The following is a 24520-nucleotide window of genomic DNA, read 5'->3' as shown; positions in this document are numbered from 1 at the left end:
GGGGGATTAAAAAAAAAAAAAAAAAGATGAAAGAAGGACCTAGAGTTGAGGTAGGAGATTAGGCACACTAGTTAAAGGCTATTGATGGGCATTTCCAAGCAGGCCTTGGTAAGACAAGACAAGAGTTGATGCTCATTTATTAATAATTTGTGAATGTCACGATCCTGTAGAGAGATGCCAAATATATGTCGTACATGTTATGTACTAACTAAATTACTAATTTCTGTGTAGGTGTAGATTTTGAATAAAATTACAGATTTAGGACTTTATCTGCCAAATGAAAAGGCTGCTAAAGGCTGTTGGGCTCTGTCTGCTCCTGTGGGATGAAATCTTAGCCTGATTGGCTCCTCCTCACCAGAGGTTTATGCACTAGTTTCAGTGAGGAGAGGATTTCACCCACAGATTTTGGTGAAACTTAGGCAATGGGTACCACCTACAGGTAACTCAGCCTTAAGAGTTGTTTTCATTAGTCAAGAACACCCATGTCTGAAAGCAAATTAAGAAAAGTAAAATTAAAATAAAATCTCTGGGAGAGGACAATCCAGTGTCAGATGGGATAGGAACATGTTACTGTAGTTGGGTTCAAGGACAGCGTGACTGACACCCAATGCCAATCCAGTGGGAAACTGTATGCTCAGGGAAGCGGTTCCTCACCATCTTTCAAATCCCACTTCTTTCCATCGAGAAGCAGATTTATTACAGAGCATGGAATGGCAGATTCTGGAGTCACAGTTCAGCAGTGTTTGTTCACAATAAATTGCTGACACAATCCCAATGAGGGCATGGCATCCCATAGTGTGGAGAATAGTCAGACTTTTTAGCATCACTTACAAGCTCCAGCCTTAGACGAAGTGGAGGAGAGCAGCTTGCTCCTGCTTATCTCTTACACAAACCTGGTGGATGAAGGTTCAAAAGCTTTGTGTCAGAGGTTGCTGGAGGAGGGAGTCTTGCAGTAGGAGGACGTTCATGTTTTGGTGGCAGAACAGAATCTTGAAGGCCCAACTGCCCAGAGTGAAACCTTTTGCTTGATTATTTGTAAAATGAAAATTAAAATTCACAGCCCTGAATATGCTAATGAGCTTAATGAAGTACATGCTAAACATATATGACTATAGTACTCAACTCTTCACCCAAATCATGATAAGTATCACCCCAGGTGAGAACAGATAAGGTTAGGATATACGTATATATATATATATATATAAAGTTAGAGTGAGGAAGAAAGAAGAGTGGGAGGAGAAAGAAGAAATTGGAGACCTAGAAGAAGCAATCAATGGGCTGTGCTCCACCAAGAAAGGGACACTTTCTTGGCAAGCTCTGTGCCTTCACCTTTTGGTGAGGAATACCCGGGAGAGAGTTTCGCTAGCACTGTTCTCACATACTAGCACTATTGCAAAAAGTATATTTATCATTGGCAATTCTAAATCTGTTATACGTGTTGCCCTATTAAATACTTTTAACTTTGTGAAACTGTCTCAGTGAAAGCACTTAGCAGAGCTCTGAAACAGGCAATGTCTGACTTTGATAAGTTCTCTTTAACATGACACATAGACAAATAAAAAAGGTAAAACTGCCAGCTTTGCAGAGGCTACAGAACTTCCCAGCCTTGCTGCAGACCCTTTGATGTCACTTTACTGTATGCTTCTTTAACATGGAGAATGAAGTGTCTATGGAGGAGAGGAAGACCTCCTGTGGTAAAAGCAGTAGGAACTCTGGAGATGGGAGATCAGTCTGGCTTCTCATGTTGAAATCCAGTGTGGGCATGGACAAACCAGTCAGTTTTTGAGTTAACAAATAGAGAAGGGCAGGAGAAGATGGAATTTGTTAGTTCTTAATGATGTACTTAGACATGTGAAAGCTTCTCCTCTAGCATGTGTTTGATTGTTTCCTTCCATGAAATGAGGCTGACATCAATTATTTTGCTCTCATGTCTAATTGTAAATTATTAGTTTTTGGAACAAGGACTGTAACCCCTACTAAAGAGAATAAACCAGAGGAGCGTTTTCAGAACACCTAAATGATTCAGGAATCTGAAGCTTACTGGGCTTCAACGAGATTTATGAGATTTGAAAAAGCAATTTAGCACTTTGGAAAAAAAAAAAAGTACAGTGCTTGATCCATTGAATTTTCATTCTTATCAAAAATTCAAAGTACAGTATTGTACAGTATTACAAAAAATACTAAATTAAGAACTAGGTAATGTGTTGTCTAAGGGAAAATCTTAACACATTAAAAAACTACATTTATTTAAAAAAGCAGTTACTATTTTTTTTTCATTTAATCATTTCCCTCACTCCAGCACAGAAACAAATCTCTTACATAGACTAAAACTGTCCTGCCATACAGAATACTTTGTCTCAGAAAGTAAACTCTTCCTCTCTTAGGTATATATATTTTAGAGTTGTTTTCATACTCCTTTACAGCAGTCATAAAGCAGCTACATGAATAGAAAGTTACCTTTCTCCTTTTACCTACAGTAAAATTGCTTCTAAAATCACCATTAAATCATTGGAGGTGTTAGAAAATCGTGGAGGTGTTAAAAAAAAAAAAAAAAAAAGACTAAAAACACAGTCACGAGACTACAAAGTTCTCCGAATTTAGGGTGATTTATTTGTTGGGTGCTCTTCCACCACTGTGAAGGACCCTGCTTTGTTTATATGTGGGATCAGGACTGGAGAGAAAGGACAAAGCTGGTAATGGAGAACACCATGAAAAGCATGAGCAGGCCAAGAAGGTAAAGCAAAAAAACAGGGTAACTTCTGACAAAAAAACTGTTATAAAAACATCGAAGTATATTGCTTCCTTTTACTAATGCCTTTTTTTTTTTTTTTTTTTTTTACCATGAAAATAACACAGATGAGCTATTTCCGAGTAGTCAAAAGTGCAAAGGTTAATGAAGCATCTCATTAATATTTCATAATTGTAGCATGCCCTTGTGACCTTCAGATCCATAGTATAACAACAGAATCAGGGTTATAATTCAGAGGAGCCTAAAATAAGTTCAGAACACTGTAAATAAAAGCCAAGCATGCCTCAGAGAGTACTAGGGGTAGAGTGCCATACAATTAATGGCTGGAAGGGTGGTTGCTTTTTAGGAATATGCTCTACCATCTGTTAGGCTATGTGGCTCAATGCTGAGAAGGCAAGTGGTGTATCTCACCCCCTTCTGCTTTATTGTTGTGTTTCTGACTCAGTATCAGCTAAACACTTGGTTAATACCACTGCAAAGCAGACAGGGAGAGAAGTGGCAGCATAGCTGGGGCAGAATGCCATGCAAGTTTCTGAACCAGCATCAGATGGTCTCACTTAAAGTGTTTCCTTCAGGAAAAGAATGTGAATAACTGCAGTCCACCCAGAAAGAGACAGAGAGGGAGGGAGGGAACCAGATGCTTTTCAGAGTGGGGAAAACACTCAGTCAGTCAAATGGAAGCAGGGACTCATGGAAGAGGCAGCACAAACAGTTTTATTCTCTTGTTAAGGTATGCCAGTCTGCAGAAGTTCCTCGGGCACGTGCCTGGCAGTACTGCTGGCTCCTGTTCCCCTCCTGTGATGGCTAACAATAAGACTCACAGGCCAGACAGGTTCTCAGGGGAAGAACAGCTATAGCCAGTGGGATTTAACTTGTTGATGGACACTGTTATGATGTCTAAGTAATATTCTGTCTGTTTTCCATCCTTGTGGTTTTGGGTTTAATCCATCCCACTACTAGAACAAGACAGTTCATCTGGACCACTTCAGGTGTCTAATAAGTGAAACAGATCCTGCTATCCTTCTTGAAGGATTAATCCAATCTAAATCTTATCATCCTACCCACAGGCTTACCTCTGTTTACACTCTGAAGGGTGTAAAATTGGCTTGCTATCTCTGGATAGAGTAGTACAAGCAAATAAGAGCGAATTGCTTCTATTTATTTGTATCACAGTGTTGGGTAGAGATTATGACATCCATTGTTAGGAGTCATCCTAATGTAGTGTGAGAAATAACACCTCTCTGCAGTTCATCAAAAAATGTGTGATCAAGGAATGAGGATTTCATAGAGAAAGGTTGAAATGCACAGAACCTCAAAGGATGTTTACAAATACAGTACAACACTAAGCACAGATACTCAAACTTTAAAGATACCCTGCTTCTCAGATCGGGGTTAAGTAGCCTAGAGCTCTGGGTAAATAAAAACCCTCTTCTTGGTACCTAACTAGCTTGGGAACATTTCCAAAACGTTGTAAGATCTTTGGTAGTTATAGTTAGTCACTTTCAAAAGGTCATGAAGGAATTTTGTAGCATACCTGGGACTCAAGCCTGTGTCAGACTTCTTAGCTTTACCCAGAACACCGGTCTTCTTAGCTTATCCCTTCATCTCCTCTTCCTTCCCTCTCTCACCAAGCTCACATTTAGAAAGCAGTGAAGAATAACAATTTATACCAAGTCGATCCCAGGTCCTCCCTCAGAGGCACTTTTGGTGCCAAGAATTCTGGGGCTGTGCCTGGATGAAGACAAAGCAGCCAAGGGTGACTAACAGAATGTAAACTACAATTCCTAATATCATGCAAGAGACTCAGACAATGTAATGTGAATATTAAGATCTTCTTCACATACTAAAAACATCAAAAAGCAAAGCTTGATCTTAGGCTAAAAATAAATCTGCATGAATTAATATTTTAAATTTATAGGACTTTAGATAATAAGGTGACAGCCCTTATTATTAAATGCAGCTCCAGTTGCAGAAGAGAAAAAAATAAGACCTCCTGGCTAGATAGGAAATCACTTGCTTGTACATATACCTGTAACTTTTCATTAATTTTGATAGTAAAGTCTTTGGTATGGAGAACACTATTTATTACTGGCAGATGTAAATTGGGCTTGCAAGCTTCTAGATCAGATCACCAGTCAGTATATCAAGAAAATATTGAAAAGCAGATTTTCCCCAACACAACCAAACAGAACCCAATAGTACCACACCAAAATGCAAACCAACTCCCAAACCTAATCCATCCTGACATTAATCAGACATTTAAATCAGATTCCTGCTGATTCACTTCCAAGTCTACCCTCATGACCTAGGACTCCTGATGTTAGCTTACTTGCTTGCTCCAAGTCTTCTTCCAATAAGATTTGGCCCTTACATACAGATATATGAAGAAATTTTGCCTGCTCCCCTCCCTGTTCTGCTAACTCATGTCACTTTCTTCTCTACACATTTGTCACTTATTACTCCAGTCCGAAACCAATTGGCTGGGCTACAACAAATTAACCACTCAGGGGATCAAGCCCTGATCTTAAGATCCTCTAAATAATAACAGCCATAAAAAGGTAAATAGTGATAATAGTAACGTAATGCTGTGGGGCAAAATATCTTCATCATTTCTAATCATGCTTGAAATATTTTCTTAAGGCCACTAGGAATCCAGCAGACTTCTGAGTATCATATGTCCTTGCCATACTTTTGCATGCTCAAATGAGGGTGAATATATAAAAAGGGATTCTGTCACAAAAACTGAATTGAACTCCTTGCATAAGTTAGAAAGTTTTCTGCTTGAAATTGACTTTAATGACCAGCAGGAACCATCTGGCTTTAGACTTCCTTAGCCTTTTAAACATCTGAGCAGACTGGGAGAGGGAGGATGCATGTAGAGGACATCTCTGGGGTAGGAAGGTATGAGACCAGTTGAGGAATCATTTTGGAGTTCACAAGCCTTTCAAATGAAAAAACAATGTAATACACTGAAGAAAGTATTTTTAAACAGCCAAACCACATTACATCATATCAGAGCTACAGAGGAGCCATCTCATTTGGTGGTAACACAAATACAAAAGCATATCCTTCAGGGGTGCCAGACATTAAGCCATTTTACTGGGAAAAGCAAGGGGTGACATCATATTCAGAAACAAAAGCCTTAATTTAAAAGTTACATAAATCTACACATTCTCAAAAGAGAAAATTCAGTAGAAGAAGACAACACTGAAATAAAAATGAGATTTTCCTGTGAATTTAACTCATACATTTCACAGATTCATTACAAAACATTCAAGTTATACATATCTGAGAGATAATAGCTGCTGGACTTAAACAAACAAACAAACAAACAAAAACCCCACTCTTATTACTCCAGCTCTATAAGAAAATTCATTCTATTCAGTCACTTCAGGACTAATGGAGCTAATTCGACTTTGTCCTGAAATCTTCTGGATGGTTTAATTCAATATATTCATCATTTTGTTACATTTAAAAGTCTCTGAAAGTTTCTGTCGATAAATGGCTTTTGTAAATGTAAAGCCTAAGTATTTGAGATTACATTAACTAAAGTTAGCCAAATCTTTCCTGATATTTACTGTGGTGTAGATATGGTAAAATGTATGGTAAAATGTCTACAATTGGTTTCAAAAGTTGAATGTGCTCGATTTGGCTTGCTTTTTATTCTAACTTTGTAATTTTTATGGTTTCCGTGGAATATACACATGTACCTTTTTTTGTAAATATAACTTAATTAATATACTATAGTTCTGCAAGTTAAACAATGCATCTGTGCTGGATGAATTATTCTAGTCTTGTGTCCCTTTCATCAAGAAGTTTTTGAAATAAGCTGTCATCCTGTCATGTAATGAATGAACAAATTCCTTGGCATTTAGCTTCATCCTGATCATAGTATTTGCAGAATGGAGGGTTAGGTGACACAACAAGGATTTATATGGCACTTTAGCTAACTAGTTAGATTAGATGCATCTGGGAACAACTTACTATCCCTTTCCTATTTGTCATCACTGTTTCATTTATTATTGTATGACAGTGTTCACACATACAGCTCAGTACAAGCACGGAGTCTTCCCTTTTCCTGTATGTTATTTTTTTGTGTTTATTTGAGTTCTCTGTGATTTTAGCCAATTGTGAAGAGCTCTTCTTGATCCTGCTTATGTTTACTTGGGCACTGGTGATCTTTCCTTTGAGACTCCTGAGGTTTGTTTGGTTATTTGTAAAGCAAAGGATCAGCTACTTCCAATTTCACATTTATACTGTCAGGGGTCATATCTTAATTCTGTAATGCCATATATCAACTCTTGCTCTGACAGAAGAAATATATCTAATATTTTCCCTAAGCAGTAATGGAGAAGTAGCAACAGAGTCCTTGCAAGGGACAGAGAAGGCAATAATTTGACATGGACATGATATAATATGATTCCCCCCCCCCCCAATAAGACAAGATTGAGGGTGAGGTAATTTCATTTTATTTCAAGAAACTTCTTTTAGATGGCAAATAGAAACATAGTCATGAGAGACACTGATCTTAAAAATGCTGTTTCAGAAATAATAAACACCACTGAGGTGACTGGCACTGTTCCTTTGCACTTTTTGTTAAAACACTCTTCATTCATTCTGTCCAGCAATAGCTTCTGCAAGGCAGAAGAGCATCAGTTTATCTTAATATTGCTTTAAAATAAGAACTGGGAACTACATGTTTCTTGTGAATGTAGAAAGTGTCAATATAAATTAATTTTGTGGTTCTATATGAGTTTCCGTGGAGAGACTTAGTGCTTGCAGCTGTAATCAGCCTGGGAAATAAGATACCCGAGAAATAGGATGCCTTGTGGATATGATGTTTGCTATACCATTGTTTCTCTCTCACTCCCCCCAAGGGACTTTTATTTTTGATCTGTCAGAAAGGTAGGTCACTCCTGGTACAACATCCTCACCTCCTTTGGGAAAATCAAAGGCTGGGTAGAGGAGAGACCCCCAAACTAAGACTCACTTGATGGGTAGACGGCATCATAAGTTTGATGCTATTTCTTCCAACTGGCACAGGTTAGCTGTATACCATGCAATGATACAGGCTGGGGATACTGGTTGGGAACAATCTTAGTGGGCAAATGAGCTGAAGAAGAGCCAGCAGTGCATTCTTGCAACAAAGATAGCCAGCAGCAGCCTGGACTCTCTGAACAGCAACATGGCCAAGTGAAATGAATATCTCCCTTTACTCAGGACTTGTTGGACTGTTTGTAAGTACTGTTTCCAGTCATGGGTTCCCAGTACAAGAAAGACGTCAGTGTACTGCGGAGAGGTCAGGGGATGGCAGTTCAGATGTTCAGAGATGGAAGACATGCCCTGTGAGGAGAAGATGAGGGACAAGAGTTAGTTCAGTTGGTGGAAGAGGCAGTTTCAGGTGGACCTGACAAAAGACACATTGCCTGTCAGGGCATTGTCAAGGAAATGAGACAGGCACATTCAAAGTGGTGCAGGGCAGGACGACAAGGGCCAGCTGACAGAAACTAAAAGAAGACAGGTTCAAAGTGGATATAAGAAAAGGCCTTTTTCATCTAAGGGTAGCCAGATAGTGGAACAGATTACCTAGAGAGATTGTGAAATCTCCATCCTTGGAGATTTTCAAGACCAATAGGAGGAAGCATTCATGGTCAGCCTGCACTCCACCAGGATTCAAAAGTTATTCTATGCAGAGCTGTATATTTATACGCATTAATGAGGTTTCCCCTCAGTCTTCTCTATTCCAGGCTAAACAGGCCCAGTTCTCTCAGCCTGTCCTGGTACGACAGGGGCTCCAGTTCTCTCAACATCTTCATAGTCCTCCTCTGAACTTGTTCCAGTATTTCTATGTCCTTCTTGTACTGGGGAGCCCAGAATAGGACACAAGACTCCAGGTGTGGCCACACCAGGGCCGAGTAGAGGGGGATAGCCCAGGATACCGTTGGCCTTCTTGGCCACAAGGGCACATTGCTGACTCACGGTCAGCCTGCTGCCCTCCAGGACTCCCAAGTATCTCTCTGCAGAGCTGCTCTCCAGCATGTCAGCCCCCAGCCTGTACTGGGGCTTGGGGTTACTCCTCCAGAGGTGTTGGACCCTGCACTTGCCCTTGTTGAACTTCACGAGGTTCCTCTTGGTCCTACCCTCCAGCCGCTCAGATCTCTTGGAATAGCAGCACAGTCCACTAGGGTATCAGCCCTGCCCCCGAGCTTTTTGTTGTCAGCAAACTTGCTGAGGGTGCACTCCTTTCCATCATCCAGATTGCTGAGGAATAAGTTGAATAAGACTGGACCTGGTACTGACCCCTGGGGGACACCACTAACTACAGGCCTCCAAGAATGGCTAGACTTGGAATGGGCCTTAAAGATCATCTAACTCCACCCTCCCTGCCATAGGCAGGGATGCCATGCATTAGATCAGGTGGGCCAAGGCCCCATCCAGCCTGGCCTTGAACAATTCCAGGGATGGGGCATCCACAACTTATCTTGGCAAGCTGTTCCAGTGCCTCACCATCCTTCTACAGTGAAGAATTTCCGTCTCATTCCTAGTCTATCCTCTTTTAGTTTAAGACCATTCCCCCTTGACCTATGCCTTCTTGAGGGTAAGAGGTATAAATAGTATAGAATGGGCCTGATTTTTACTCTAAACGGAGCTCCTTTCATCTGAGAAGCTTCCTGTGCTGCTCTGTGGAGAGCAGCCCATGCTGGAGCAGTCTGTTCCCGAAGGACTGCACCCTGTTGCACAGCTCCCAGGCTTCTCAGCCCAGCAGGCATTTTCTTCTGCCTCAGGTTCAGGAGACTTTTTCTATCAACCTTTTTTCCAGTTAGGGCATGGTCACCTTTATGGCTGCTGCCCTCACACTGTTACCCACTCCCATGATAATTTCCCATCCCCCAAATGACTTCCAACTGGCTTGCTTTTTAGGATTTTTTTTCTTTAAATGTGGGGCCTGGCCTGGTGGCCTGCATGGTCACCAGCCCCTGGCTCCTGCTGTTGGGCCCTTTGCAGCCATGATGTGTCCCTGGTGTTGGCATTCAGTGGGGATCGGGGCCGTCTGCGCCTGTTCTGCTCCAACTAGACTGTGCAGCTGAGCACAACTTTGAGCTCTGACATCCAGCTCATTCTCGATTCACCTCACTGTCCAGGGAGACAGAGAGAGGTGTGTGTTGAGAGTAAAGCTTCTAACTTATGAAGAAAATGTACTAGCTGCCTTTTCTTACTTTTATGCAAGGAATGATAGTAAAGCAGCAATAACCTGATTTTTTTTTTCTTTAATATTTCAAAGAAACTTGACTTGGAACAGTACAAAAACTGAAATGATGAGTTCCCTGATGGTCCCTCATGGTATCGGTTTCACTAGGGAAAAACTAATTAAATGTGAGCTCTCTTTGATGCAGGAAATAAATGTATTATAGTCGCTCACCCTAAAGGCTGCCCATGGTGCTTAATTATACACAGTGTATGCGTGGCATGATCAGAATGGGTAGGAAGGAGGCCTGCCACCAAACAGAGATGGGAGAGGAATTGGTGATCATGAAATCTTGGTTGCTTATCCCATTTTTATGAAGTTTTAGTATTGATTATTCTCCAAAATATGTAGGAGGGGCAAAGTTAAGAATATGGTCACTAGAGGCAGTTTCTACTCCACTCCGTGGTATTTTCTTGACTGAGCAGAGGAAGTAACTTGGCCAATGTTTTAACTCCCGAGCAGAAAACTTGAGTTTGGTTCCTCAGGTTGGCTAATATGAACATGGGCCCTAGTTTCCAGGCAAAGTCAATAGGGCTGTCTTCCTTTAGGTTTCATTTGAAACATGTTTTACAGCAAACATCATGGAATTCATTTTATCTGCTTCAGAAGGGCAAAGGGCTGAGTCAACTCCACTGGATTGCTTCCTTGCTGCTCCTGCTTAGTATATTGCCTGATAAGATGATCTTTGCTCACTGTGATTCAGTTTTAGACAAATCCTGAAATTACCTCTTGTGATAAAATATATGTATCTGCCATTGAAAGTAACTGATCTATGAGACCAATTTAAAAATCACAGTCACTTCAGGTATAAACAAAAAAATGAATAATGATTTTTTTTTTTCTTTTTCTAATATTTAAATCCTTGATATGGCCTTTGCTAATGATGAATCTATTCTATTTACCATCCAGTTGATTTGAGAGTAAACACAGCACTGACTGAAGCAATAAATTACTCTTAATCCTGTATTAAGAAATGAACTAGGCCAATACAAAATGGGTCCAATTATTTCTTCATTCAAAGACATATTTTTAAATCCTTTTCACGCCATAACATTGAGATTCAGGTAATGGCCATTTCCAGCAAGACTGCCAGAGCCCTCCTTAGTGGATTACACTTTTCTCTAATCCACAAAGCTGGCACGGTCTGGGGGGCAATCTGTGACATGCAAATGCCGGAACAGAGCCCCTTTACAAAAGGGCAGTGATAGCGATGGAAAGGTATGAACCTCAGCTCATTAACACAGACAAGAGGGAAATGACGACGTGTTTAGATTCAAAGATTTGATTCTGTTAATAACCAGCTTAGAGTTCCTAGAAAAACCTAGGAATTGTTGTCAGTAGCTTTCAAATTCTGTGTCTTGGGGAGAAAGGAAAAAGAAAAGAAAAAAATACCCTATTCCATGTAAAGTTGCAGATAGGACAGGAGGAAAGGAGCACCATCCTTCCTTCTTTGTGAGAGTCACATTTGGAAAGAAAGTCTAGACTATTTGCAAGCTACAATAAATTACAGCCAGAAAAGCACATTGTCTTTCACCTTCATTGCTTCACTCATTATCTTGCCCATTACCTCAGCTCACCTGCCTATCACCTCTCCCCATCCCACCGTATTACTGGCTAGCATCAATTTGCACTTCCTTTTTTCCCCTTCCACCATCTCACCATGCCTACCCAGCCCACTGCCCATGATACACCATCCCATTTGAAGCCCCAGTATCACTGCTATCTCCTGCTTACCCTTGCTGATTTCATCCCTATCACTACCTTCACCATCTTCTCTTTCTGTCGTCTATCCCATTTATCCTTTCCTCATTGCTTCTTGCTGTCACATCACCTCACTTGCTGCTCACTGTATTGCCTCACCAGTCCTTGCCTTGCTCTGCTTTTCTTAGTCTGGCACCTGCCCTCAGCTACTTCCCTTCCCTGCCTCTCCCCTCACCCCCACCCCGTCTCACTGTACTGCTTCATTTGCTATATTCCTGTCCCATTGTCACCTTCCTCCTGTGGTCCCACACACTTGCTATTCTCCATCACCCACACTCAAGAGCCCTCTCCTTCTCTCTGTTTTTCCTTCTCCTGGCTTCTCTCTTTGCCACCATGTAGGTGACTTGTTGCTCTTTTCTGCCTGTTCTGACTTGTCTGTTTGTTGTTTGTCTCTTCCTCATTCATAGCAGTCCAGTTTGCTCCCTAGCAACTTTGTCTCTATTTACCTTTCCACTTACTGCTTGTTTTTGCTTTCCAAAGGCCCAGGACAGTTCTCAGATCTTCTTGACACATCATGCTCCGTTGTCATTTACTACTCTCTTTGCCATCCTACCTGTTCTTGCTGCTTCATTTGGCTTTTCCTGTCAGCAGCTGCCCCGTTTGCAGACTGTTCCCTCTTCTCCCCCTTCTCCATCTACTGCCAATTTTCTTGTTAGCTCACTCACTGCCTGTCACCATCCACCCTCGTCACCCAACTTCTTACATCCACCTCCTGCTTCTTCTTCTTCTTGCTACTCCATGTACCCTGCACTTCTTACCTCTCCTCACTGACTCATTCCCACAAATACTGCCACACATTGCCTTCCCACACCCATGCTTCTAATGTCTTATTTTCTACCTACATTCCCTCCTGATTTTCTGCCTTCTCTGCTGTATTTGCCCAAGCCTCTGCCTTTTTTCACAGTTCTATTCACATTCTGCCCCCCTTGGCTATGAAAATACCCAAGTGCTCATTTTTCCTTAACAGGAATACGTTGCCATTGCCACCTTTCCTCACACAGTACAACCCCTTTTTCCTTTTGCACTTGCTGCTTGCTTTCACCACTTCCCTTAGCTGCCTGCTCTCACCCTACACCTCTTCCCAGCTTGTTAATGCCACCACTTGCTTTCTTGCTTGTAAACACATCCTTCCCATTACTTCTGAACACTGTGCTTCTGGATTGTGTTTTTGACATTTTCTGTCTGCCCATCATAATTTGCCTGCACTACTCCTTTTTGCCCTCACCACCTCCTGATTCTCTGCCCACTTTTCACGTGGGACTGTTTGTCATCTCTCTTTACCCAGCCTCCTGCTGTTGCCAGCTCTCAATCTGCATACTGCACCTCATCTGCAGCCTGTGCTCAGGGTGTCTTTTCAAGCCTCTGTCTGCTGCCTAACTTCCCCCATCTTGTGGCTCCATATGCTGCCTGCCTTCTCTGTATTACCCAGAAGCTGCACTTACTAGCCATTTGCTCTTCTTCCCCTTTCCTCCCCACTTTTTGCCCTGCTGGTCCCATTACACATGCACCTCTCCCTTTGCCACTTAGCCTGCAGCCCACTCTTGCCACATCACCAGAATTTTCTGCTTGTGCTTGATACTTTATTTGTTGGCAAGCCTCATCATCCTTTCTGGCTGCTCTCAAAGCTTCCCTTGCCTGTAGGCATACAGAAATCTTACAGCTACCTTTCACCACTTCCCATAGCTGCTCTCCTCCCTGACTCCTTAGCTGTCTGCCTTCTCTCCCTTTTCAGATGAGGGTTTGCATCCATGGTGGGTTGACCCTGACTGTCAGCGAAGCACCCACGCAGCTGCTTGCTTACTCCCTTCCCAGTGGGACAGGGAGAGAATAGGTTGAGCAAAAGGAACAAGACTTGAGATAAGGACAGTTTAATACAGTCAATAAGTGAAGTTAGTAAGTAAAGACAGTTAAGTGAAGGAAAGTGGGGGCAAAAAAAAAAAAAAAAAAAAAAGTAATGCAAAGGCAATCACTCACCACCTCCCAATGGCTACCTTGGAAAACATCCTACATGCCCTTGCTCAGTTTTATTGCTGAGCATGACATTGTATGGTATGGAATATCTCTTTGGCCAGTTTGGGTTAACTGTCCCAGCTGTGTTTCCACCCAATCTCTTAGACACTCCAGCCTACTTGCTGAGGGGGTAGAGTGGGAAACAGAAAAAACCCTGACCCTGTGCAAGCATCGTTCAGTGATAGCCAAAACACTGGTGTGTTATCAACACTGTTTTAGTTGCAAACCCCAAATATAGCACACTAGGGACCGTGGAATAAAGAACTCCATCCCAGGCAGACCCAGCAAAAGGCCCTGCCAAAACAGCTTTCTTTTAAGTGGGCCATACTTGTTCTCACTCCTAATTTTAATCACCATGCACTCCTCTCACTCCCTTTCAGCACAGATGTATCTATTTCACTTTTTACGTGCCATTTGCCCTCACACCCTCCTTACCTACCTAACTATTCTTGTCTCCTTCTGTCATGGTTCTCCTCTTATTGAATCACTTGCACTATATTTCTGTTACTTGATCTTGCCTCTTTTTCTGCCCTACTTTCTAGTCTGTAATTGGGATTGTTTGCTGCCTGCTCACTTCAGCTTTTTCACCACTAGTTCTGCCAGCATCCATTTCTACTCTTCTCTGGCAGTGTATTTTCTGTCTCTTGCTGCCTGCTCTCAACCCATAAGACTTTCTGTTGCATCTTCTGGAAAGCCATCCTTTGACTCTCTTTCAGGCCTTGTGGTTTTTTATTTATTTATTTATTTATTTTTTTATTTTATTTTTAATCCTCCCTATTTCTTACATCTGAGCCAGCCTCCTTGTCCCATTAGCTGACATTTCCTTAGGATGCCTTTGACAGCTCTATTGCACCCTCCTGCATCACCTAATTTTCTCCCCAGTGTCACTCTGATTTGCTTCATAGTCTTGTCTTTATTAGAGTCTTGCCCCAGGCATCACTCCAGCCTGCATTTACTGCCTTTTTCCACAGCCATATTTACATCCTTCCTTCATTTTATTTTATTTTATTTTATTTTTTGTTAGCTATGCCACTGGTCAGAACCCTTTCTCCTCACTGTTATGCCTATTTCTACCTATTCCACATTCCTAAATGGTTGCTGCTTCTTCTGCGACATTCATTTTCTTACTCTTTTGTCCAAATTTCTCCATCCTCCTCTTTTTATCCCTTCTTGAAGTTGTTTCCTCTGTTACCTTGTCCTGCAATCTCTGTCTCAGCTGCAGTCTCTGATCTTTCCTATTGCACCATCACATACCTGATTTTGAGCCCTAGACAATCTTTTCACAGCTCTATTTCCTCTGAATGCTTGCTTACTTTCTACTACCCAAACCATGCCAAGCCTCTCCATATTGCTGTTTGATGTATTGGTGTTCCCTCTCCTTGCAGGCCTGTTAGCGAGCCATTTCCAAGCTGCTTCTCCTTTGCCTTGTAGCTGCATGTCTAGAGCTCCCCTCCACCTTACTCATGTTAGCTGACTCTTCCTCTTCAGTTTCCAGCTATTTTTACTACTACTTTTTTTTTTTTTTTTTTTTTTTTTTGAATGTGTTACTAGTCCTTCAATGAGTCATGGCAGTATCTCCTCTGCAGACGGTTTGCCACCTCCTACTGCCATCCAGTTTGTGAGCTTCTTTTCCTGTCCCCCTTCCTTTGATGATCCCTCTATTGTACTTTCTACTGTACCTCAATACTCCCACCCCATTGACTACCTGCTCCCACTGTTTTTCTTGGCCATCATTTTGCTCCCTTCTCATCTTTTGCTTTGCCTCTTATTCTGGTTTTCATCTCCGTCAGTCTAGCTCTTGAAGTCTCTGCCACTGCCTGGTTCATCTTTCAGCACCACCACACCCTGACTCATCTTGCCACCTCCTCTCATGGGCTCTCTTCTTTTAATCTTACAGTCTCACTAGCACTCCTCACAGCTCAGCTTATCTTGTGGCCAAGTGACTGTACTACCTACAGCCTACCAGCACCTCCCAGACTGCATAAACTCTCAGTTTCTCCTCCCCCCAGTACTACATTGGAACCATTTTTTTCATAAGCTCTCCTGGCTCCCCAACTACCTTGCCTGCTCAAGACATCATCTGAATTTTTGTCATCCTTCCTTGCTAAAGAGATGATTTACTACCTGTGGTGTCTCCCACCCCCACTTTTCCTCTCCTTTCACCACCTGTCCTTGATAACTACTGATTTCTCATTTTCTAGGTTTCATTGCAAGGCAATGGCAAATGCACTACAAAATGCCCAATGGCCAGATTTTCAAAGTTATTCAAGCATGTGCAGAATAGCCTTAGGGGCTCATTTCAATTTTCAACCATATTTAGGTGAGCTAAGATGACTCCTAGAAATTCCTCTAGGCTGGAATTGTTAAAGGCCTACATACATGTGAAAATTTGGACACAGATTTCCTTTGAGGCTAAGGGGAAAAGGGGAGAGTATTCTGGGCTCCTGAACAGCTTTAATGCTTTTGAAAGTCTTCTTAACCCTAAAATAACAAAGTATTGGTCTATTGATTACAGTAGAACATCTTCCAGAAGAAATATGTCATATGAAGTTTAAGCATTATTAGTGCAGCTGTTTTTTACTTTTTTTTTTTTCTTTTATTATTTTTTTTTTTTTCTTAAAACATTCAGGTTGTTGCACTCTCTGCCACACATGCTGCTGAGGTGGGCTAAGCTCAAAAGTAATGTCACACAGAAAATATCCGTGGGGGTAGATTATAATGTTACATGTAAAACCTAAGATACTTGGAAGGATCTATTATTTATTAATGTGTCTGCTGGAATAGAAAAAATAAAAAGAGAAAAAAAGAGAAGCTAAGCCAGAGTGAATGAGAATTATTTGTTGTTCAGTGAGGTACATGGCTAAAATACATTTCAAAGTGTTTCTTATGAAGAGGAACATTATTATTATTATTATTATTAAATATGCATATTTTTAGCACTTTACTTGAAAAGCTTAAGATCTCTTTTTTGCATCTGGTTTATTCCTTCAAGGAAGAAAATTAGGAACCAAACAAACTGTAAACATTCAGGATCTAAGCAGCTGAATAAGCAATACCTTATTTTGGCTTTGGGGATAAACAGAAGGAGGTTGAGGACAGACCAGTGGATTATCAATTAAACATGTACCACCTTTTTGGAACTGGTTTTAGGATTGGGCAAAGCTTCTACTGAGCAATGATCCAGGTTCACAACATGCCCTTCAGATTGAAAAGCTCAGAGAAGTATTAATGAGACAAAGTAGGGAGAGCTACAAGAATTTTCTGCTGAATTGCACTGAACTGTAGCTGTTTTATTAATGTCCTCTCGGTGGGACCACACTATAAAAGAACAGTGATAGTAAAAGTAGAAAATTCTAGGCTCTTCCTCAGCCATACAGGGCATAACAGTGAGGTGATCTTACACAAGGATGAATAGACTCAAACAATTCTCATTTTGCTGTCTCTATTAAAGCCCATCTAGTGGGTTTAGCTTAGATTTTTCTATAACAATTAGTAAAATCAAGGATGACTAGGTTGGGACTCTACTTAATAGGCAAAGATGGAGTGTTCTTTGGGTGTTCTGCAACATTCTATATTAGTTGGTAGAAGTACTTCTTCTTTTTACCTTTACTGGCAATATTCATGTAAGGAAGACCAAATAACAGAAGATGAAATTATCTTAGAGGTCAGACTCCTACAGTAAGCAGTGATCCAAAAACAATTGCAGCTCTTCCACCAGCTAGTTCTACCTAGGGACTGCCATTTCCTCTGTCTCTTGTGGCTGCTAAGCTATTACAGAAATACAGTGATCTGCAAGTAGGGAAGAAAAGTATGAATAGAAAAAAATGTGGACACGTTACCTGTATTAGCAGAATCTTGCTTTGACTTTCCACACCACTCACAGCTCTTCCAAATTCTAAGGCTGTGGTCTTGCCTTTTCATGGTACCTGAAATAGTCCCAAATAAATTATTTCTCTCACGCCAGATGAGTGAAAGAATCGAGTATACTTTTTAAACAAGCCTGATTTAACTGGGTTTTGTAGATTATTTTTCATTAGTAATACCTCTGTAAGAAAGTCTTCATCTAAATGAAACTACACAGTTTTAACCTAAGGTGGAAAATTATGGTGAAGTTTATACAGATTATCCCTCCACATTAAAATACACAGTAAGTGACATAAATAAAAATAGTTTAAAGAGGAAGTTGTGAATGAGATATAAGTTTGAAAACATTGTTTGTATAAAGCCTTTGTATACAGCCTAATAACAAGAAGAGCTCCAGAAGTGTGCATAGAAATAAAAATGGATCAACCATGCCATAAAAGTAATATGTCATTGCCTCATGTGGGTAATCCATTGAAGATTATGAGGGTGCAACAAGCAGTCAGAATTACTAAATCAGTAAATTTTTGTGTAGTTTGTAAAATTCAACACAAGTTAATACAGCTTATATGGAATTTTTATTTTTTTATTTTTTTTTTTATTTTTTTTTTCCCCACCAATAGACATGCAATTCTGAAAACCAAAATGCCTTCGGGCTGACTGAGATTTTGTGCTGAGTTTCCCTTCTATGTCGTATTAGTACCATCTTGAATATTTCCATTAAATTTTTATCAGCCTAAACAGTTTTAAGAAATAGCACAACTCCTGTATTTATAAGCAAGTTTATGCTTTTCCCTTCTGCTATTAAGTTCTTATGATTTACATTTATTATATCCTTGTATTTCATGAAATAAGAATAAGAACAATCTGATGCTCATCCAGTCAGCTGGCATAAACAATTAACTGTATTTCAACAAGTCTAACTGAATATTCAAGTGCTGCACCTGGGTCAGGGCAATCCCAGACATGAGTACAGACTGAGAGGAACTCATTGAGAGCATCCCTGCAGAGGACTTGGGGGTTCTGGTGGACAAAAGGCTCGACATGAGCCAGTAGTATGTGCTTGCAGCCCAGAAGGCCAACTGCATCCTGGGCTGCAGCAACAGAACAGTGACCAGCAGGTCAAGGGAGGTGATTGCTCTGCTCTTGTGAGGCCCCACTTGGAGCTGTTAGAGTGAGTCCAGGGGAGAGCCACGAAGATGATTAGAGGGCTGGAGCACCTCTCCTGTGAAGAAAGGCTGGGAGAGCTGGAGAAGTTCAGCCTGAAGAAGAGAAGGCTCCGGGGTGACCTCATTGCAGATTTTCAGTACTTAAAGGGGGCTTATAAAAAGATGGAGATGAACTTTTTGCTCAGGCAGATAATGACAGCACAAGGGGGAATGGTTTAAACTAAAAGAGGTGAGATTTAGATTAGAGGTTAGGAGGAAATTATTCACTCAGAGGGTGGTGAGGCACTGAAACAGGTTGCCCAGAGAGGTTGTGGATGCCCCATCCCTGGAGGTGTTCAAGATCAGGTTAGATGAGGCCCTGGGCGACCTGTTCTAGTGAGTGGCCTCCCTGCCTATGGCAGGGGGTTGGAACTAGATGATCTTCAAGGTCCCTTCCAACCCAGGCCATTTTATGATTCTATTTGGTAAGGTCATAGAAATTCTGGGGCTTGAGCACAGAACATTCAGAATATCAAAGATGTATAAAATTGGAAACATTTATGTAATACAGAATTCTTTCAAGTTGTATACCAACATCAAGATTTCATCAAATAAGGAAAGTATACACTGTTCCTCTACACCAGCATTATACGACTGGATTTAATCTTGTTATTGTAGCTCGAATATTCTTCTCTTATGAGTAAGTATACAGTAGTATACTGTAATATCAGAGATACTGATTGGGACAAAAATTATGGTTTTAGAAAAATTTCTCTTACATTTATGACTGTAAGAAAACTTTTTTATATGCATTTCACACTTGCCTATGTAATAACATCCTATCAATGATCATATCTATTATCTATTAGTATAGGCAATAAATTACTTCAGCCAACCAGTAATAATTACATTGTGTAAAAAATATCAGAATATTTCAAAGATAGGAAATACTTTAACAACAATATAGTCACCCTGAAACAAGTAATTTCAGGCAGAGGGGAACCAGACCTTAAAATTTACTAAGTACAATTTACTATTACTGTATATTTACTTAACAGACATAACATTTTGCGTATATATATTTATATGAAATATAATTTGAAATCTGCTTGCCTTTAGAGTTATCTGCCCTCTAATATAAGAAAGACATTTTCAGTTTTTAAAGTTCTTTAATGTCCCTTAGGAAGAGATAAATCCCAAAGTCTGCTTTTACCCCATGCCATGTACTACAAAGCGGGCACTTATTATTGATCACATTCAATCATATGAAAGAGATCTAAGTCGTAAGCCCCATTTAACACCTGTTTAAGTTCTCTGGTTCCCTCAAATGGGATCACTTGTGCTGATCCCCTCCTGTGCAATCCTTGCTTTATGGGGTTGAGAAAAGGCCAAATATCAGTTGATGAAAGTCAGTGATGCCAGTGGAATTATATCTATTTATATCAGTTGAAAAACTGCATCTCAGGAGTCCAACCATTTACAATAGAAAGTTGATACTTTAAATACTGCAGTTCTCTTCTGTAGTTCTCTTAGAAATAATATTTTAAGAAGCTATTTGGCTCCTAATGGGTTTTGCATTTACTATTTCTGTACTCTCTACTCTAAATATGGCTTCTTGGAAAGAACTGAAAATTTCTAATATGAATAATTGTTCCAATAATTGGAACCACAAGTATTTCTATGCTTTCAAGAAATAGCAATGATCTGCCTCTAGCCAGTCTCCCATTTCACAACATCTAATTTTTTGCCTTTTGAAAAAAAGCAGTCTTTGGAAAGATTTACCTCTCCTTTCCCTCCAGTAAATGTAAAATAAATATTTTTACACAGACAGAAAAATACTGTGAAAAGCTGGGTTACTTAGTAAAATCTCAGTCTTGACAAAAATATTTTGAAATATTTTCAGAAAAGTTGATCAGTTGATAGAAAACTTGATAAATTCCATTGAGCTGCATGGCAACCTCTGGTGTGCCCACTTCTACTTTCAATTTGAATTTTTTAAAAAATCCATTTATTTTTTTTTCCAATTCTGGTGTTTTTTTTTTTTTTGTATATACAACATTATTTTTAATATGTTGTCATTCTTCTCTCTGACTATCCAGGAATAGTAGTAATTCTTAAACAATTGTTATACAAATTTAATAATTCTTAATTACATAGAAGTGCAAGGGGAAATATGAGAGCTCCTTCCTGTTGCCTTGGTTTGTATGTTATTTAAAAGTAGGTTATTAATATTTTATGCCTTTTTCTCCTAGACTATTTTAAATGTTTTGAAGCAATAATTTTAAATGCAGTGACAGGAATTGCTGTGCATTTTATTTTCTTTCTAAAAGGTCCATATCCTTCGGGTTTCCTAATTAAGGAGAGCTGTTGGAATGGTAAATTTGTCATTAGCATCAAATACACTACATTAAGGCCTACCCGTCTTAGTAGAAGGAAACTTTTACAATGTGTTCTAGTTAACTCAGCTACCCGGCTATTTACTATATGTAATTATTGGCACCTTTTATTATTATTATTGTTTTTAAGCCAGGTATTTAAAAAGACCAGAATCATAGAATCAGAGAATAGCTTGGGTTAGAAAGCACCTTAAAGATCATCTAGTGTTGTCATCCGCCCTCCCACTCTCCAACCTGTCCCAAGCAGGGAAAGGAGAAAGAAAAGTATCTGTTGTCTTTCTCTTTTTTGTTTCTCTTTTCGTTTGATTTCAACTGAAACTACTAATATCAACTAGATTTTTTAAGTGATAGGTGCTATTAAGATATTCTGGTCCAATCTCTTGTCGAGTCACAGACTGTGGACTCTGGGCGGATAAGTCCTCCACTAAACCCACGATATTTCCTTACACTAAAGTTCACTTGTTCAATATTCCAGGTAGTGCTTCTATAGTTACAGAGAACGACTCAGCAAGAACAACAGGAAGCTAAACTACTTTTATTTTACCGTGTTTCTATTATCATCATCATATCTCACTTTTTTTTTTTAAACTAGTGATAGATTATATAATCAAAATTCTCTTAAAGTTGAGAATTACTATTTATAAAAATGGGCAGTAGAGTTAGAGGCTAGGTTAAGTGATTTTTCTGAAGGTCACAGTATTTATGAATAAACCACAAAATAAGATACTCTTGTCTACAATCCTTCTTGACACACAATACTATTCCCCAGAATAAATACAAGGCAGACTTCTTTAATGCGCTTTAAGATCAGACAAAATTCATATCATCCAAAATAACTCAAAACACTAAAGATAGCCACTCAACATAGTCAAAGTCCTTTTATGTGTCTAGATGAGAAAACAAGTATCTTTGTGAGCTGCATTGGCAGACTCAATTCATCACAGATGAAAGATTATCTGAATCTTATCTCCTTACAATACTGGCTGTCTCACTTTTAGTAGCAGACCATGCATTAATCTTCATTCCTTTTGGCAGCGTGTTAGTGCATATTTTAATAACCTTTAAAGGGAAATCTGACAATAAGAGTCTCAGCTCTATATACCTATATCCATATACAGCAAATGATTAGAAATTAATGTCTTCCTTATGAAAATTGATTTTAAAAAAATATAAATATATTTCTGTTTTCATGAAATGCATGATTTCTGGAGGGTCATCCTTTCCTGAACTGTGAAATTTATTGTAAGATAAATATTGTTAAAATTGTTATTATGGTGATGAATCTTTGTGTAACATGACAATTACAATACCAAGGTAATAATAATTTAAAAACAATTAAAATTATGGAAGCAAGTAAGTGTAGTTTATTATTTGGTGGGCTCTTTCAAAATTGTCCCATTCCAAAGATACACTTTTCTTTCAACAAAACAATTCTGCTGGCAAACAGTATTAGTGATGTTTTTTATCTGTCTTGGAAGCTGTAGCTGCAGGTTTGAAAAAAAACCAGCTGATCAGGCATTGCCACTTCCACATGCTTTTCAAAGGCCTTCCTGTTTCTGAAATGTAGCAAACTTTCTAAAAGTTTTATTAAACCTCAAGTATTTTCAGCCTCCATTTGAGATTGCCTCCTCTTATGAAATCGCATCTTTTTATATAAATGACAGCTTCACATTTTATAATAAGATTTTTTTCACTCTGTATTGTGAAATGATATGACACAATAGGTACAGAAATCCTAAAAGACAGATTTAATAGATCTAGGATCTCTTATCATATCCCTTTTCAGTTCTTATTTAACAAATGGTTTTCAGATAAGCTCTCCTGAGGAAAAAAGCTAGAATCTTTTATCAGTTTCACTGCCCTTTTCATAAATGTTCTTTTAGCTAATTTTCTTTACCATGGTGCCTTTTTTCCTCTGTACAGTTTATTAATTCTTTGCTTTACATTTGTAAGTATTTGTATCACTTCTGATTTCAGGTAATCTGAAGAGATTTCTATTTTTCTTTTATCCCCCCAATTTTAAGATAAATCATTATTTGCAAATATTTTGTATTTAACTTTTTAAGTAAGCAATGTTTTTCAAATTATTCCACTGGATATATTCCATAAGGCACAATTACTGGCATCCTCTATATCACTTTCTGTATCATCAATATATTTTGGTGATTATTTTAGTCTTTCTAATGGGAGAACACATCTGTTCCATGCTTACATGATCTCCAGAACATCTCAAGGAAGCCCATGAAGTGTTACTGCTAATATAAACTTTGTGTACCTTTCAGGGAGTTAATTTAACATAATTTCTCTTTCTATGCAATGTGTCATTTCCCACAAAGTTGCCTATTGAATCTGCTTTGGCAATCCCTCTTATCTCCCTGTTTCTCCCACCATACATGTTTCTTGGGTGCAGGTGCCCAGGTGCTGTCAGCGAGGGCTGCCAGGCTGCTCTGTGAGGCGAGGCCAGGGCTGCCCCATGCCAACTCCAGCAGCCCCACACAGGGCCCAGCTGAGCCCCAAAGCCACGGGTGGGCTCCTCGGGGCGAGTGGAGCTCAACAAAGGCCAAACGCTGCCTGGCAGTGAGGAAAGGAGTGCGAGAAGCAGCCCTGCGAGCAGCTGTGGGAGGAGGTGCTCCAGGCGCCCAGCAGAGCTTGCCCTGCAGCCCCTGGAGAGCCCAGGCTGGAGCAGGGGAGAGGTGTGAGGAGGAAGGGGACAGAGGAGCTGGTGAGCACAGAGGAGCTGCTGGGGGTGACCACAGCCCTCACTCCCCAGACCCCTGGTGAGTTAAAGCCAGTGCTGGTCCCAGCAGGGGAATGAAGACGTGTCCATGCTAAGCCATGCTGGGACCTGGCCTGGTACCACATGATCGTGTGCTGTTGAATATTACCCCATGCAGGCTTTGGCTCTTGCTTTTTTAGAGGTAGCAGGAGACCTGGGATAGGTGACTAAAGGTGATGGTAAGGCATGGATCTTATTAGGGAAGTAGCATTTGCGTCCATTTTTTATCTCAGTTTTAAAAAAAATGGGGGGGGGGGGGGGGGGGTGGAAATGAGCTTGCATTTGGTAGTAATGTTTGGAAGCAGCTTTGAAAGTTAATTAATCAGAGGCGATGTGGCTGAAGGAAGTAGGTTGGGATAGTCTGAGAAACCGTGAACGGCATCCTTCCAAAAGTTTACATAAATGCTACAAAATTGGAGGCATCACTGTTTATCCCTGAAGGGAAAAAGAGAAAATTCTTACCTCCATCCAAACTGAGTTCTTTGCTCCCTCTACAGAATTTTATTCCATTGCTTTTGATTGCATATCCAAAACACAAGAGAAAGGAAAAAATAAAAACAACAAGAACAAATC

This window comes from Oxyura jamaicensis, chromosome 2 (genome assembly GCF_011077185.1).
Source record: "Oxyura jamaicensis isolate SHBP4307 breed ruddy duck chromosome 2, BPBGC_Ojam_1.0, whole genome shotgun sequence".
Classification (NCBI taxonomy): Eukaryota; Metazoa; Chordata; class Aves; order Anseriformes; family Anatidae; genus Oxyura; species Oxyura jamaicensis.
This window is presented reverse-complemented; position numbering follows the sequence as displayed.